The sequence below is a fragment of the Cinclus cinclus genome, chromosome 20 (assembly GCF_963662255.1).
Source record: "Cinclus cinclus chromosome 20, bCinCin1.1, whole genome shotgun sequence".
NCBI classification, from domain to species: Eukaryota; Metazoa; Chordata; class Aves; order Passeriformes; family Cinclidae; genus Cinclus; species Cinclus cinclus.
This window is the reverse complement of record NC_085065.1, coordinates 4,956,954-4,973,885: the sequence shown is the minus strand read 5'-3', so window position 1 is coordinate 4,973,885 and position 16,932 is coordinate 4,956,954. Positions and strand designations below refer to the sequence as shown.

Genomic DNA, 16,932 nt, shown 5'->3' with positions numbered 1-16,932 from the left:
TAATGTTTTCTTTTATCAAAAGGGAAAAAAAACCCCGTTTGTTTTCAGCGCTGTCCCTGCCATCAGCCAGGCAGCCTGAGCTCTGCTGTACAAATGAGATACAAAGCGTTTACACCAGCCAGAACTGGGCAGAATTGCACCCAGCAGGGATGGAATCCTGTGGGGTTTGCCAGCTGGCCAGCCCCTGGCTCCCTTGGAGGCAGAAGACTGAGTGCGAGGGGGCACAGGAGGGTCAGCAGCATGCAGGCTTGCAGCCATTGGGTGTGAAATGCTTTCACCTTCACAAATTAAACTCGTGGAAGGCAGTGCAATGCTTCTGTTCTGCACACACATGCCCCAGGCTGCCCTGAAGGAAAAGGATGGCTGTCCCTGCCCAAATCCTGTTGGGATTGTCCTGTCACCTTCCTGTCTTGTGAGGTGTCCGAGCCCCTCTGGCTCAGGTGTTAAAGCCCCTCTCTTGAGAGAGAGCATGCCTGGGGAGCCTGCACAGCCTGGCTGGATGAGATGAGATGAGATGAGATGAGATGAGATGAGATGAGATGAGATGAGATGAGATATGAGCTCAGCACAGTCTGGCTGGCTCAGCTGGCCACTGCACATTTGGTTCCAGGACTCTCCTACAGAGCTCTGGGTACCCAGCACCCCTAAAGGATTTCACTGCAATCACAGATGGATTTGATGATCTTGGAGATGTTTTAGAACCTCAAAGATTCTACAAATCTATAAGGAAAAAAACAACACCGAGCATTATGACTTCAGCATTAAACTAGCAATGCATGAAAAGCAGGGCTCTGTTGGGAGAGGGGATATTCCCTCGGCTTGTAAGTGCTGGGCAAGGGGGAGCAGGGAAGGGCTTTGAACTCTGAGAAGAACAAAAGCAGCTTTTGCAAAGTCAGCTCCTCAGATCTGCGGGTATTTGTGTTTTCATTCATCCCCCTGTATCACAGTTCTTTGTGCAAAGTAGGGATCGTGCCCTCTGCTTTCACAGGGACTGGAAAGATGCTCCCCAGTGTTTGTAGAACACTCCTGCTGTGTATTTACAAGCAGCAGAAGGAAAATCACACAGAAATGAGGAGTTTAGTATTCAGAGCAGTGCAGGCACCCACTCCTGGGAAACCTGAGTGTGGAATTACCTGCTCAGCTGGCTCAGCGTGGGGCCAGGCTGGTGGCACAAACCTGTCCCTGTGTCACTCAATCCCTGTGTTCGGATGTGCCAACACCCAGAGACCACACCAAGCTTTAATGGACAAAAAAAAGAAGAGAGTTTTGGTTTACTGGTGTTGTGGTGCTTGGTTTCCCCAGCTGCTCCTCCCATCCAGGTTTTGCACGGTTTGAACCTGTATGTATGTTTTATAAGAGGTCTGCTAAAATGTGTTATTGCAGAAATAAAACTAAACACTGCTTCCTTTTTAATGAGCCTTCAGGGAGCAGGTTATTGCTTGTGTGTTGGAATGGTTTTCTGCTCCAAGGCTGTTTGTGCCAAAATGTCTTGGAGGGGAAATTGTGATTAAATTTCTTGAGAGATACCTGTATTTGTGCTGAAAGCCTCTCTCTCTCAGCCAGGAGTGCGGCTGTCAGAGTCACTGACAGCGAAGCACAATTCAACACAAACAGGCAGCCTTGAGAACCACCAGCAGAATATTAAATCTAAATACTGATTTTACTGTGCTTCAACTGCCCTGTGGTTTCAGCTCTGGCCAGGAACAGCCTCTGAACTTTCTGCGTGCTGAGATTTTGCCATTGGGGGGGATTATAATAACGGAATCATGGAATGATTTGGGTTGAAAAGTATCTAAAAGCCCATCTCATTCCATCCCTGCCATGGGCAGGGACACCTTCCAGGTCCCAGGTGGGACAACCTGGCCTTGGGCACTTCCAGGGGTGGTGCAGCCTGGGCAGCCTCTGGGAAGCCTGTGCCAGCATGTCAGCACTCTGCCAGGGAGGAATTTCTTCCTCGCTTCTTTTAGTGTAAAATTACTCTGTCTTGTCCCATCACTATCTGCCTGTGTAAAAAGTGACCCTCCATCTTTTTATAAGCTGCTTTTAGGTCTTGGAAGGGGCTCTGAGCTCTCCCTGGAGCCTTCTCCTCTCCAGGTGAGCACCCCAAGCTCTGCCAGAGCATCTCCCTTGGGGCATCTCCATGACTCCCTTTGCACCAGCAGCTCCAAAACCGAACCTGGCCCGGTTGGGCCGTTCCCGAGATGTACCGGCTCTGTTCTCTGCCGGTCCGATCCCACAGGGCTGGGCTCCGCTCCCGGCATTTCCGGAAGGTCCCGGGCTCCGCTGCAGTCCCGGCTCCCGCCACACGAGGGCGCTGTCCCCGGCGGGCCGTGCCCCGCGCGGCGCTCTGGCCCGCGGCTGCTCTCGGTGCCTTCTGGTCGCGCTTCCGGGTTCTGCTCCTGGGCCGCGCTTCCGGCCGCGTGGCGACGAGGGAGGGTCGGGGACGTGGCGGGCACGGGGTGCTGAGGGAGGGTCGGGGACGTGGGGGGCTGGGGGTGCTGAGGGAGGGTCGGGGACGTGGCGGGCACGGGGTGCTGAGGGAGGGTCGGGGACGTGGCGGGCACGGGGTGCTGAGGGAGGGTCGGGGACGTGGGGGGCTGGGGGTGCTGAGGGAGGGTCGGGGACGTGGGGGGCTGGGGGTGCTGAGGGAGGGTCGGGGACGTGGCGGGCACGGGGTGCTGAGGGAGGGTCGGGGACGTGGGGGGCTGGGGGTCAGTGGGGTGTTGGGTGCGGCGCAGGGGCTGCGGGAGATGGAGTAAGGAGGGATTTGGAGCTCTGGGGCGCAGAGTGTGGGGTGCAGGAGGGGCTCTAATGGGGGCTCCGGGTAAGCGGGAGTGTGGGAGGTGGGGGGCATGGAGGACTCGGGGATTGGGGGGCTGGAGCGCTGGAGGGGTGCGGAGTGGGGGGAAGTGAGGTACTGGAGTGCAGGGTATGGAGGTTTGGGGGAAGCTGGGAGTGGCTGGTTTTGGGGTGTCGAGGTGTGTTGGGATGCAGGGTGGCGGATATTGAGGTACGAAGGGAAGGGTGTGGGGTTGTGGGGAGTGCTGCAGTGGGGCTGGAGGATGGTGTGGAGGCCGTGGGGACAGGGTTTGGGGTGCTGAGGGGCGTTTGGGGGGCTTGGGATGCAATGAAGAGGAATAGTCAGGGCCTGGGGGAGAGTGTGTGTGATTCGGTGGTTGGTTGGGGTAGGCATCTCTGGGATGTTGGGGTGTAGGAGGTGTAGTGAGAGCCTGGGGGTCAGAGTTCTGTGGGGGGCTGCAGGGGGGCCTGGGGGAGGCAGGGTTTGGGGGGATGGAACATAGGTGGCCACAGGCTTTGGGGTGTCTGTGGGGGCTTTGGGACTGTGAGGAGGTCGGTAGGAGGGCTGGGTGCTGTACAAGGACAAAGTGTGTGTGTGGTGGGGAGGGGTCTGCAGGGCCGACAGCCAGACCAGGACTTTGTTTTTGCTGTGAGTATCCCAGGATTTCCTTCTGGGGCTCAGCCCCAGATGGTGACACAGGTGGGACTCTGTTCTTCCATTCCTGAGGTGAGGGAGCACCAGGTGAGTCGTGGGAGTCCTGTGTGGCCCTCCTGGGCAGGGGGATGGGGTCTGTGGGCTGGGGAAGGGCTGCTGGGTGGTACCAGCCAGCCTCACCCGTGCCCAACAGCAGCTCCCAGGTGGGCTCCGTGCTGGGCCTCACCTGTGCAGTAACAGGTGTGAACATTCATGAAGCATTTTGATGGTCATGTATGATACTGCATACAACAGCTGCACCCCTAATCCAAGGCAAAACGGGTTAGGTTGGGGTTTTTAATGTGTACCAAGTCTTTTGAAAATGTTTTACAAAATCGAACTGGTGCTCTCAGATAAGGAAATGAGAACTGGGGTACTTGATTTATCACTAGATACTGTTTGAGTTGCAACTTTGTTCCCCATGTAGTAGGGCATAGTGGTAAAGTAGTTTCTGCACTGGAGCAAATGTAAAGCTTTGTTGGAAGTTGTGTACTTTGCTCTCTTGCTACATGTTTGGTTTCTCTCCTGCAGCGGGGGGTTCACCTGGGGCTGTGCCCTGGAAAGTGTGAGAAGGGAGAGGGGAAGGCCTGTGCTGGGAACCTGGCGCCACAGTGATCCCAGCTCCTGGCAAAAATTCCTTGGCAAAATAAGAAGTGCTTTGTTGCAGTGGGATGGGTGATCTGGCCCTGGTGTACTTTTGGAAGTGCTTGTGGTAGAGATGCTTTTGGGAAGGATTTTAGGGGAGAGCTGGGGTGGGATGGTGCTTCAGTTAATACTGATCCAGAGGAGATGGGCCTGTGTAGGACAGGGGACTCTGGCTTTAGCTGCATTCCTGGCTGAACATCCTGGTTGTTTATTTTCAGGTAGCTGGACCAAGAGGTGATTCTGCAGGATGGTGAGAGCTGCTGTTGCAGTTTGGTAATACCTGTGTGGTCTTTCTGGGTTATCACAGAATCATAGAAGGGTTTGTGCTGGAAGGGACCATAAAGACCATCTCCTTCCATCCCTTGTCATGGGCACTGACACCTTCCACTATCCCAGGTTGCCCCAAGCCTTGTCCAGCCTGGCCTTGAACATGTCCAGGGTTCCAGCCAAGCTTATCTGAGCAACCTGTGCCAGGGCCTCCTCACCCTCACTAATTCCCTAATACTGCATCTAACCCTTCCCTGTGCCTGTTGAAACCACCACCTCTTGGCCTGGCACTCCATGCTCTCATAAAAAAATCCCCCTCCTGCTTTTCTGTAGGTTATAGAAAGCCGTTGTGCCTAATTGGATGGTGGACATGAATAAAATGCTTTTTTCAAAATTGATTTCTTTCTTCTTATATAATACTTGTGTGTCTGACCACAGTAGGCAGGTGTTTAACTGCACAGCTGCACTGACCCCGGGGCTGTCACACCCTGCAGATGTGCAGTGCCCCAGCCCTGCTTGGGGAGCTGTCGGGCAATCAGATCCTGAATTGAGCTCAGTAGTGCTGTGGGATTTGGGCGCACTTTGGTGTGCCGAGCTCCCACCTCCACTAGAGGGTGTGGAGCTCCGCAGAATCCTTTGTTTTCACGGAAATGGGAAAACTGGGAGCCTTTCTGTTATCAGATGCACAGGCAGCGAGGCCATGGCAGCATTACATCCCTCCGGAGATCCCTGCTCTGTGTCCTGGCAGCAGCCCAGGATGCTTGTGCATTACACAACTGCCAGCCAGGCTCGGAGCATTCCATGGATGTCCCTGGGCAGCCTGCAGCCAGGAAGAGCAGCTGGAGTGAGCAGAGCAGGCAGCTCTGCTGTAGGGTGAATCAGGTCCTGCCCAGCTCCTGGATGAGGTTTCCTGGAGGGGTAACTTGCACTGTCCATGTTCCCCCTCCTGCTTCAGAAGCAAAAGGTATCTAAACAGCAGGGACAAATGTTTCACTTGCACAAGGGCCTGGCTCCTAGATTTCCCTTCCTAGAAGGGAATTTCCACTTGGTCTGCAACATTCCCAAGCCAAGCCCAACACCAGTGTGCTGTGAAATTCCATAAGCCTGTGCTGCTTGCTGGGCTGTTTGTGCTCCCTGTGCTTGTAGGATGTGCTGCTCAGCTCGAGGTGGCCATGTTGGCTCCTTGGCCAGGTACAGGATTTCTTGCTAAATTCTGCCTCCAAGTGTCCTCATTAAGAATGAAATCCTGAGCAGAACTGGACCCAGCAGTGCTGCCTTTGCTCCGGTACTCAGTGCCTGAGGGAGCACCCAGAGCAGAGCTGGGTGAGTAGGTGATGCTGTGGCTGAGGATGGGGAGGAACACAGGCTCCTCTCCTGCTGCTGGTACCATGTGTGTCTGCAGACATTCTGGAGTTGGATCCATCTGGGAGGGGAGCAGCTCCACAGGCACGTGGTATCTACAGCTCTGGGGTCAGGTGGGCTCGAGGTCTCTGTGTGCTGCCAGGGACATCCAGTCAGAGCCTTGGGCATGGGAAGAGCTGGCTGGCCTCTCCAGAGACCTCTTTGGAGGAATCCTATGGGAAAATGCTCTTCCCTTCAAGAGGGAAGAGGGGTCACAGAGAGCTGGGTAATATCCAAGGATCACTTCTTCCAGACTCTATAACATCCCTATGGGCAAGGAATGGAGCAAAAGGAGTGGGAGGGCTGCAGGGATGGACATGGAACTCTGTCAGGAGAGACAATGAGGTGGAAGAAGGGCCAGGGCCCCCAGGATGAATACAGGGATGGTGTCCGAGTGTGCGCTGGTGTGCTCATCCATGGCCAGGAGTGCTGATGGGAGAGTGGTCAGAGACCATGAACCCTGGTACCAGATGCTGGTACAGAGCCAGCTGTGGACCAGCAGCCAGGATCATACCCCAGCCAAACAAATCAGCTGAGTGTGAAATGGATATTTTTGTGTATAATGAGGAAGGAGGCAGAAGCGTTTGCACAGGCACCTGTGTTATACCTCAACTACAGCCAGGCCAAATCCCGAGCACTGGGATCTGGTCAGACCCTGTGGAAGGGAAGCAGGTCCTGTGTGGGCAGGGGAGATGCCCAGGCTGTGGGGAACAAGCTGAGGGCAGCTGCCAAGGTGGGGCAGGTTGGTGAGCAATGGGGAAACCTCTTTGTCCTCTAAAGCACAGCCCAGAGAGGGTCTGGCTATGCCTGTGGTGTCTCCCTTAACACTAAGCCCGGCCCTGCTCCAGGGCTGCCTTCTGCACTCCCCTGCTCTGCTCCTGGTTTGTGCTGAGGCTGGAAAAACTTTGAGCTCTGTGCCTGGCTGGACCTTGAGCTGGGGCAGCAATCAGCTCACACTGTCTGTGTTATGTAAGAGTTTGAACTTTGCCTTGCTGGAAGCGGAACTGTCTGGCCTGCTCTGATCTCTGCAGGAATTGCAAGTGTGGAGACTGGGGACTGTGGCCACTTCTGCTGGGTAAACAACCAGAGAACTGCCTGTTTGCCACCTTTCCTCCCCCTCCACCACCCTCTGAAGATGCTCTGACAGCTCTCTTGGAGTGTGACATCTGGGAATAGTACAGCCCAGACCTTTCCTTCCACTCGGCATCACTCAGCCTTGGTGAAGGCTCACCTCTGCTAAGAGGCTGCTTTTAGCTGTTCCCTCAAGAGCTGTTTTTAGGTCTGGCTGTAGCACTGCTCTTCCTTCAGCAGCAGCTGAAGTCCTTTGGGCACAGGCTGCAGGAAGGACACGTCTGGTGTCTCACTGCCCTAACCCTGGGGAAGGATTAGGCTGGGCTGGGCACAGCCTGAGCATCCTGGGAACTCTCAGCTCTCACCAGAGCCAGGACTGCATGGCAGGAGCTGATGACAATCACTGTGCTGTGGTGATGAAAGGAGGGGGCAATCAAAGAAAGCTTGAAAAAAAATTCATTTTTAAGCCATAGATAAGAAATCTACCATGGCTCCAAGCTGGACCTTGCAGTCAGAGGCGAGCAGGCTTAATTTGACAGCTATTTCTTAAATATTTTAAAAGCTGCCTGGAATAAACTGAATGCTTCCGAGTAGTGACCTAAATTCCACTTGCTGTAAATTTCATTAGAAAGTGGATTTGTGTGCCTGCCAGGCTGCTTTGCAGCTTCATTGATCTGCCCAAACCATGTGCTGTGCAAGTGCCTTCCTCAGCAGATTTTTAAAGAGCACACTGCTGCGTGCTGCCAGCCCAGACTGGGACTCGTTTTCTTTCTTTTCTCTCCTCTTCCTCGTTTTGTTTTGTTTGGTTTGTTTTTTTTTTGTTTCCTGGTGCAAGTGCATCATTTGTTTACTAATCACGTTGCATCATTAGTTGCACAGAGTCATCCCACTGGCTGCGTGGGCACGGATGGAGCAGCTGGGAAGGAAAATGTCAGTCTCTTCAGCTCGCTTGATGTGCTTTGCTCCCAAATCCCCATCCCACGCCATGAAGGCCAAAGACTTTCGCTACCCTGGGAGCTGCCAGCAGCTCTCTGCTCTCCAACACTGTCACCTGTGGTTCTGACACCCCCTGGAAAAAGCCTCCTCCCCTCCTGCTGTCCCCAAAGTGCTGTCTATCCCTGTGCAGCCAAGGCTTTGGATCTTGTGGAAAGGTGTGATGGTAGCACAGATGGCACAGACTGAGCCTTACCAGGGAAAATAGCCTGGGGAGATGTGGGACAGCCACACCTGTGGATGCAGGAGCAACATGTGCATCCCCAGGCTTGAGCAGGGTCACACAGGTGATGCTGAGCTCCCTTCCTGTGGCAGTGTTTGCCCCCCACCTACTGGGGCTAAAGGGAGTGGAGAGGGTCTCTGTGCAGCACCACAGGGACACAGGGCTGGTGCAGAGCCACAGCTGTCTCTGCTGCGTGTTTGTCTCTGTTACATTTCCCACTGCATGGGAACCCTATTCTGGGGCTGTCCCTCTTCCCCTGGCACTGCTGCTCCTGTGGGGACCCCCAGACTGGGGAAAGGCTCTATGACAGTATGAAACCCAAGTTTAGGAAGCCCCATGGCCTTGCTGTGGGGTTGGGCAGCCTGGGCACTGTGTGTGGAGCAGGCAGACTGTGCTGGAAATACAGACCTAACCCACAGCCCCATCCAGCAGGAATGAAGTGCTGGCACCCAGCAGGAGCTCTGACAGCTCTTCCCAGTTCACAGCACAAGGCAGAGCTGGCTTTTGAAGAGGAGTCTTCCTGCCAGAGAACAGACCCAGCACTGCCAGGCTGGCATGGAGAACAGCCCAGGCAGCAAGCCCAGGGGTGGGTTTGGGCCAGAAAGGCACACTCATTTTGAAGGGATGTCTAAGGGGATTGGTTATCACAGAAATGGTCTCCAAAGGGTGAGATTACAAAACATTCCCTCAGCTGTCTCCACATACAGAGCCTCTGCAGCTGGGAATATGGGAGTGACTGGAAATACCCCAAACCCACCCAGAGGGGTGTCTAGTGTCAAGGATGGAGGTCAGAGAGAAATATCCCCCTCCTCTAACCACGGTCTATGACTGAACATTGTGAAGACACAGCTTCAGGAGGAGTTTGGTGCTTTTCTTGCTGTTTGGGTGATGAAAGTGGGAAGAAATCTCTGTCTTGGAGCTGTGGAACATGGGACTGTCCTGCCTTCTGATGAGGAAGGGGCTTTCTTGGGCTGAGTTTTGGCATTCAAGCAGCAGCAGCCTTTCTACTGCCTTCCCTTCCTCTTGGACTACCAGCACAGGGGATGTCGAGTGCCAGGATCCTGGCTGACCTCTGCTCTGGGAGAGGTGCTGCTTCACCTCTGCTGTACAACTGTGATTTATTTTCAGAAGTTAAACCTGAGCTGACAAAGTATTTGTGCAATATTTGTGCAATACCCCACAGCCTGGGCCAGCAATATGGGCTGTCCTGAGGAGAGGGCCTTGCTGGCTTTCAGCATCCTGACTAGGGCTCAGTTAATTTCTCATAAATCTGAAATGCTCTGCCAGTTTCCCAGCATCTCTGCTGGAGTAGCCTGTTATTTATTTCCCTGAGGTCTAAGATGTACAATATGTTTTGTAGGGGTGATGACCCAGTCCCATCCCCTTGCGCTGTCAGCACCCAGAGCCTTTCCTTATTCCAGCTCTTGATGAAGGGTTTCTCTTGTGGCCCCAAGTGGCTTCAGTTGTCCCCAAGCTTCATCTGTCGCCAGCTGCAGGAAGGGCAGGGAGGAAGGAGAGTTGGAGGCAAGGAGTCTCCTGGCTCTGTCCTGCTTTGGTTTGGAGCAGTGTGGGTGGCTGAGGCCCTTTGAGGGTGAGCTCTGCAGGCTCACCCATCCATGCCTGGCAGAGAGGCACCAGGACTGTGCCAGCCTGGCCACGACTGGGTGTTGGGATGGCACCAGGAGCTTCCCTGTGCCGTTCTGCTCTCCAGTGCAGTGAGGCTGGAGCAAGTGCAGCTGCACTTGTGAGGGCTGAGCAAAGGGCTGGCTAGGGGGGAACTGGATTTAAGTGTTGGGAGCGTCACCAAAGCACCAGTTTCTCTCTGCAACCCATGGGGACTTATGTGAGAAATGAAATTTCCGCCTATCTCCTTCCTTGTGCTTTCTCATCTCCGCTAGCAGAGCTGAAGATGGGAGAGGATTTTTTCCCTATATTTAGCTTAGGAGAAATTGCTATAACTAATCGGCTTTAGGATTCTGAATTCTCTCTTTTATTTTATCTTTTCCTGTCACTAAGACCTTGTCATGTGGCTGTGGACTGCAGCTCGCTGGCTCTCTGTTTGCTGGGCTTTCATGGAGTCAATTAATAACCCGTAAAAATAACATCTCCAGCTGTTCCACTTACAGCTGCCAGGCTGGAGTCTAATTATAGGGCCTTGGATCTCAAATTCTGCTTTGCATGTAAAAGTGCCAATGAATAGGAAGCGGCAGAGGAGATGGCAATGCAAAAAAGGAATGTGGTTTGGGGTCTATTTTTAGCCTTTTCAAGCCAAATGTAAAAAGACCCTTAGGCTGCTTATGTCCTGCTGAATGTGATCACATGCACAATATTGTTCCCATGGCAAAGCACAGCAGCCAGGGTGGGTTGGGGGTTATTTTTGGCAATTAACTTGCCTACATTGCAAACCTCCTTCTGGGTTGGTTTTGCTCAGTGCCATGTTGTGGCTCACATCCATGTGCCAATTTGGTTTATTGCGATCAACTCCAGTTCTCTCTGTGCTCCTGAATGTGCCAGTGCAGTGGTGGGGAGGCACACAGCTGCTCCCCCAGGATATGTCACAGAGTGGTTGGTGGTAAAGGGGTGCTCAGCCTCCCTCAAAAAATCCTTTCCTGCTGACTGTGACACAAAATTAATGTGATGGACTCCCTCTCGTATCATCCTGTCTGTTGTGCACCCTCATCTGCTTTCCAAGCTGGATGTCATCTCTGAATGGTGAACTGCTGGGCAGATTTTTCCTCTGCTTCTCTGGAGCCTCTGCTGGGCTGGTTCTGCCTCAAACCCCACCACTGCTGTGTTCTCCTGCCTCTTGCCTCCCCCTGGGTGCTTCAGAATGCTCTCTTTTCTTTCTCCTCACAGAAGTGGTTCAGCAAAGGCCCACAAGGGCCCAAATGCATGAGGGGTGTTGGGGATGGGGCACAAGGAAACAATTGGGCTCATTTCCAGTCTTGGTCCAGGGAGTTGTCTGGAGGAATTTCAGTCCTTTCCATCACTGGGCTCTTGTTTAATTCAGACTAAGCCTGACTGTGACCAAAAGCAAATCAAACAGCTGTTCATAAGATAACTTACTTAGTGGTCACACATTAGTCTGTAGCCACCAGCTTGAAGCCATGACTGCAAATTGGCTTCCTGTGTGGGAGACCATCCCCTTGGTCAAAACAATTTATTTGGAGACTGATACTGAAACCTGCCCTCTGAAAAATCTCTGACACCTCCCATTTGCACAGGGGTTGCAGAGCCACCCCTGTGACAATGCCACTATTATAAATTTACTCACCAAAATCGGGTAGGTTAATCAATAAGGCAATTTATTAATTCACTGATAAGGAATGGGCAAGCAGTGCTGGGGTTGTGGGGAGTCCTCACTCCACCAACACATTCGTCCTACCCCTGGTCACTGCCCCTTTTACAGGCAGTTTCTGGTGGGGCTGTGTCATGCCTACTGTGCTGGGGTACAAGTCTGAGAAAGCCTGAACATGTTGGCTACCACTCAAGTAGCAGTGGCTACAAGCCCCCACCAGGCCTGGACAAGGCTCATACATGTTCTCAGATTATGCTCCTAGCAAGCAGGTAACAGCTGTAACAAACAAGTCTGTTTATGTTCCTACAAGCCTGTGTTTTCTTTGTGCATAAAAAGTGGATACAATTCATAATTATAGTGGCAAAATAAGAAAAAATACATAAAAACAAAAGCTAACAATTCACAGCAAAGTGATTTAAACAGGTATAATGAAATAATTATATTTTCCTGTGTCTCATGTCCATGTTTTACTTTGAGATCTGTATTCTTGTTTATATTGATCTCATGATGTATTTCCCTAATGACACAAATCACTATGTAATATTTCACACCACTTCTTCCCTGTCTCCTCGGGCTCCCCCTGACAATCACCAGAGCCAGGAGGTGTTAAACATCTTCTCTCTCAGCCCTTGGGGGACGGAGCCACACTCTCAGAGGGTGTCCCTTCAGTGGAGCTCTGCTATGAGTTCTCTTAACCGGGAAAAATCCGTCCAGCCTTGCCTGGCAGAGAGATTGCAAACGTGGCTTTCCATCACGTGCTACTTTAGCCAAATTAATTCCAGGACAGCCAGCCAGCGGTGCTCGAGGCCGAGACAGATTAATGCTGCAGCCATGTCAGAATCAGCAGAGCTGCTGCTTGCACTGTGCCAGCTCCCTGGCTCCTCTGCTCAGCCGTGCCCTCTGCTTCTCACCTCTCCGGAGCGCTGAGCTCTGCAACCACTGACACAGACAATTCAATTGGAAAGAACATCTGTCTCGGAACTGTGCTCCCATTCAGCTGCCGTCGCCGTGACGGGGTGATATTTTTCATGCGTCTTGCCTGCTTTCTTTAATCTCCTAAACAGAGGCACGCCTGTGGAGCACAGGAAGGTTTCTCTCCCATGAGAAGGAGAAAGAAATTAGCCAGCAGATTGAGCCTGTATAGCAAATAATGAGATTGCCTTGCATACAGGACTGGAATTCATGCAAAGCATGATGCTAATTGGAGACGATAAACAGCATTTCTGGGGTCTGCAAACAGCGTCACGAAACTTGTGTTTCTCAAGTTCTGAGACACGCATGGACGGAGGCTGCCAGCACAGGCCTGATCCACAGACTGCAAGTTAAAAAGTAAACCCTAAAATAGCAATACTGGTAGTTATTTTGGTGTGCAAGTGCCTCATAATGCCTCGTTTTCCTCCAGGCACAGGAATAAGCTGTACAGACACAGGCACTGTAAGGAGCAGCAGTCACAAAGGCAACTTGTCCTGACAGAGGTCCACTGAAAGGTGCTGTTTGCCCACAGGATGCAGACCCAGCTCTAGAGGAGTCACTGTGTCCTTCAAAAGGAGATTGATTTGTGCAATACTTTTAATAGTAAGTAATTGTTTCTTATTACACCTCTTGTATTAAAAAAGAAAAATAATTGTCAACATGTTAGAGGCAAATAGGGACAAAGTCTCTCCCCTGTGAGTGATCCAGGAGCTTGATTCAGTACTTGCTGAAGCAGCTGAGAGTATTTGTACTGTCAGACTCATTAAAAGGAGGGATGGTAAACAGCCTTTGTTTTTATATTTACAGGAAATTTACCCATCATTTCTGATGAGCCTTTGGCTGAGACTCCTATTTTTCTAAGAAATGAGTGATCAGATCCTGGCAGTGCTTTAAGTCGTTTAAAGAGACAACTGGAAACAGGCTGTTCCCTGGGAGGCAGGTACCAGGCAGCTCCCAGGCAGTGGCACACGGACACAAAGGCTATTTGCAAAGGCAAGGAGAAAAGCTGGGCATTCCCAACAGCCCAGTGAACCCCTCCTCACTCACAACTCCAACTCCCTGCATTATGAGCTTGACATCTTCAGCATCAATAAAACACCTCAGGAAATCAGTTATTATCCAAGTGTTTTTCCCTTTATTCCCTTTACTTTTATTTCCTTTACTGGGAAAATGGTCACGGGGGTGAGTTCTCTTTAACCTGTGCCACCTCCTGATGTCTGAGGGATAAGATACTCCAGTGGGAGCTCCAGAGGGTGTCCCCTGTTTCTCACAGCCCCCTGAGAAAACAGTGCTATCAGGCTTTTAGGTGTTGCAAACATCCAACACGGGTATTGGAATAAATGTTGGATCCGATTCTCTATCCAGAATATCCACTCCACCAGCTCCTCACATTTCATTATCTCTGTATGAGCAGCCCCCCCTGCACTACCTGCTCACTTTTGTTTTAGCATGGCACGGCTCCTGAGCAGCGACGTGGAACTCGAGGCAGGGAGTCTTGGATGGGCACAGGCTTTGCAGGGGGAGCACGGGAATGAGGGCTGGGACATGTGCCACATGCGCATCCTGACTCATCTATTTTGTGAATCAGGACTTGGTCCTATTTGGTAATGTTTGTCTGCGTAACCTTTGCTGTCAATGGGGACGGTGCTCTGATGTCAGCTGCTGGACTCTGAGCACTGGCAGCTGGTGTCCCTGGCCAGCTCCCAGCCTACAATTCAATTTTCCTACCAGTCACTTGAGGAGACAGGAAAAAACATGTTTCTGCCTGTTTGTGGCATCAAGACATAAAGGGCTCCAGTCCACAAGGTCATTTAAGGCTTTTCTACAGGAAAGCTCAGATAAATCAAATAGTGGTGTAAAGTTAGTACACCTTCACTTAAACTGCAATAAACTACAGTAAACTAAGGCTGGTTTAATCCTGAATAAAAATCCCATCCCAGAGTGTAACATCTCCTAGGTATTGTACATTAACATCCCCTCATACAGGCCAGTTTTGGAGATATTTTACCCCCATCCCAATCTTGTGAATGGTGGAAAACTACTGCAGAGCTAAAAGGCAGGAATATATGGAAATAAGGGAACCACCCGGAAGTGAGGAGCTCTGGTCTCCTTTCTCATACTGACTTGCATTGTGATTTTCCATTAGCATTTTGTGAGCCTCAGTATTTATACTGCATATTGGGATTATTAATGTCTTCCCTACCATTATGAAGGCATATTTCTCCAGAGATATGTGGAGAATTTTTTCCTCCAGTTCACTGTTTCCCCAGTATGGGCTGTCCAGGGAGCTTACAAAAATATGTACAAATGTAATGGATGGGCACGTTCAGGTCTGCGTCTGGAGGGCTGAACTTGGGGGATCACTATTACTTTTAAGAGAAGAGGGGTGAAGGAGTTCATGCATCCTCACACCCAGCTTTACCAGTTTGTGTCTCCCTAGATTGACAAAGGAAAGCAAAAATGGTGACACCTAGTGAAATAACTGTGATGCATTAAATAAAAACTGCGCAAACCAGAATCAATGTCTCCAGGGCACAACTCTGTTCCATTAACTGTTTGTTACTCATCATGCTTATTATTATTTCCATCATGCTGGCAGTGTTATCATTTGGGACCATTTCCATGTATTTCAAGGTTTAGGAAGCAGGTATTTATTTCAATGCAGCCAACAGTGCATAAAAAATTCCACTGACTCAGACAGGACTGATTTGTTAGGGAATGGCTCTTGAAGCACTTCAGTGTGTCTGAAGCCAAACTCTCATCCCTTTTCCACGTATTTTAATAAATGTATGGCTTAGCAGCAAGACCTTGAGTGAACACATTCTCTCTTGTCATGAACTGCTGACAATCTCCTCTCTTTATTACAACAGCTCTGAAGATGAGACTTGATGGACAGTAAGAAGACAGGGTCGATTCACTTTTCTTCACTGCCTGGGATGCCAACAAAAGAAACCAAAGCAAGTTCCTGCCTGCTGAAATTCCAGGAGCTCTAGCTGCATTCCAGCACGGCTGAGAGGTGTTTTGAATCTTTTCTCATATGCATCAGCCCTGCACTGCTCCCAAGAAACTGCACTTTCAGTTAGTTAATATTAATAGTAATGGATTGACTACCAATAGTTCTCATTAATTTCCATGGCAATATTGCCTGAATCAAGGTAACAGTTACTTCAAGTTGTGTAACTAAAGTTCAGAATGTGAAGGAATGCAATCCAGGGAAAGTGCTCAGATGGAGGGAAGTGACCGACCTTGCATAACCTCCCTAAGGCCAAACTTCCCTTCATATCTTGCAGGCTGTGTTGCTAATTTTCCAAAAATATGGAACGGTGTGCGCTTTCAGCCTGTGTCCTCTGGGCTTCAGTCTCCAGCGTGCCTCACAGCTTTCCTGAAACATTTCACCCACACATTTATTCATTAAATTTCTTCTGACAATGCATGGCTGGAGCTTCCGTAAGAGAAGATGTCACAGGAAAAAAAAACAACAGCAAAAAAAATTTAAACCCATATTACTTTCCTCTTCTTTGTTTATCTTTCTAAGATTGTTGTTTCTGCAGAAAACAGCTGAGACTACGGATGATTTAGGCATTAAATTACGGAATTTTCACTTTCTTAATAAACTCCAAATACCTTTAAAAGTCCAAATAAAGCTTTTCTTGTTACCTGGCCATCGGGTGAAGTAGAATAGAGGCAGTCAGTAAGAATTAAAACGTTTCCCAGAATCTACAGAGGGAAACGTTATGAACAAAGAGGAATCTGAGTGGGCGTAAATTCCTCGCCCTGCTATGCCGGTAGGATTATATCTCAGGCTTTCAGAGCAGGAAAAGGATGTTGCAGGCATAATGGCATGGAATATCAATCAGATAACTAAATCTAATTACATTTAACTAGTTAACTCCAGTAACATGGAGGCAACTGGCCAGGTGCCACAACAGAAATGAGATTCGGAGGAATAATTTCTCAACACATTAAACAACTTCTTGTAAGGACTAGTTCAGATCAGACAAGAGGCTACGCTTGACTAACTTTAAAGACACAAGGTTTGTATCAAAATGCCAGGACATGACTCTGAATTTTAGTACATTTATATTCTGAGGGAGAGAGCCATTAATAAAAGATATTGTGGGTAAACAAAATGTCTCAATAGTGCTGCAGAAGGGAACATGGGTTCCTAACTTTAAAATCCTTATTTTAACACAGTTTGGTACTGTAAAATCCACAATTGTCCTTCTTGCTTTTAGTGCATCAGTTAAACCACACAAGGTGTGAGACAGAGCTCTTTGAGGCACCCCAGACTGCACATACCCTGAGATGGGTGAATGCTGGCTGATTACAGACAGGGAATAGGCAGAAGGATGCTCCAGCAGTGACCGAGGTGGATCCCTGCGCTCCCACAGCACCATGGCCCTGGAGCACCGTGCTGTGCCATTGCCCTAAGCTGACCTTGCCCCTGATGGTGCCTGAAACCCACCCAGAGCCCCCCAGAGTCGAGGGAATCACGGGAGGTGTGGGACCACAGGATGCTCAGGGGGCTGAGGGGATGGGAGGCACCTGCAGAAGGTGCCATGTCCTCCT

General features: G+C 50.5%; 1 long non-coding RNA gene and 1 other non-coding gene across 5 annotated transcripts; both read left to right on the top strand.

The window, feature by feature from the left end:
* The first annotated feature begins 3,319 nt into the window (after positions 1 to 3,319).
* Positions 3,320 to 16,455, top strand: LOC134051956 (uncharacterized). 4 transcript variants are annotated; one of them, XR_009933833.1, is made up of 5 exons: positions 3,320 to 3,541; positions 4,357 to 4,411; positions 12,794 to 12,966; positions 15,234 to 15,379; positions 15,654 to 16,455. It is a non-coding gene; the product is annotated as an uncharacterized LOC134051956 (long non-coding RNA). The 4 variants fall into 4 exon arrangements; XR_009933835.1 differs by having other exon boundaries at positions 15,234 to 15,518; XR_009933832.1 differs by having other exon boundaries at positions 15,234 to 16,455.
* On the top strand, positions 3,592 to 3,747 carry LOC134052240 (small Cajal body-specific RNA 16). Its single transcript, XR_009933865.1, has one exon. It is a non-coding gene; the product is annotated as a small Cajal body-specific RNA 16 (non-coding RNA).
* Positions 16,456 to 16,932: the final 477 nt, after the last annotated feature.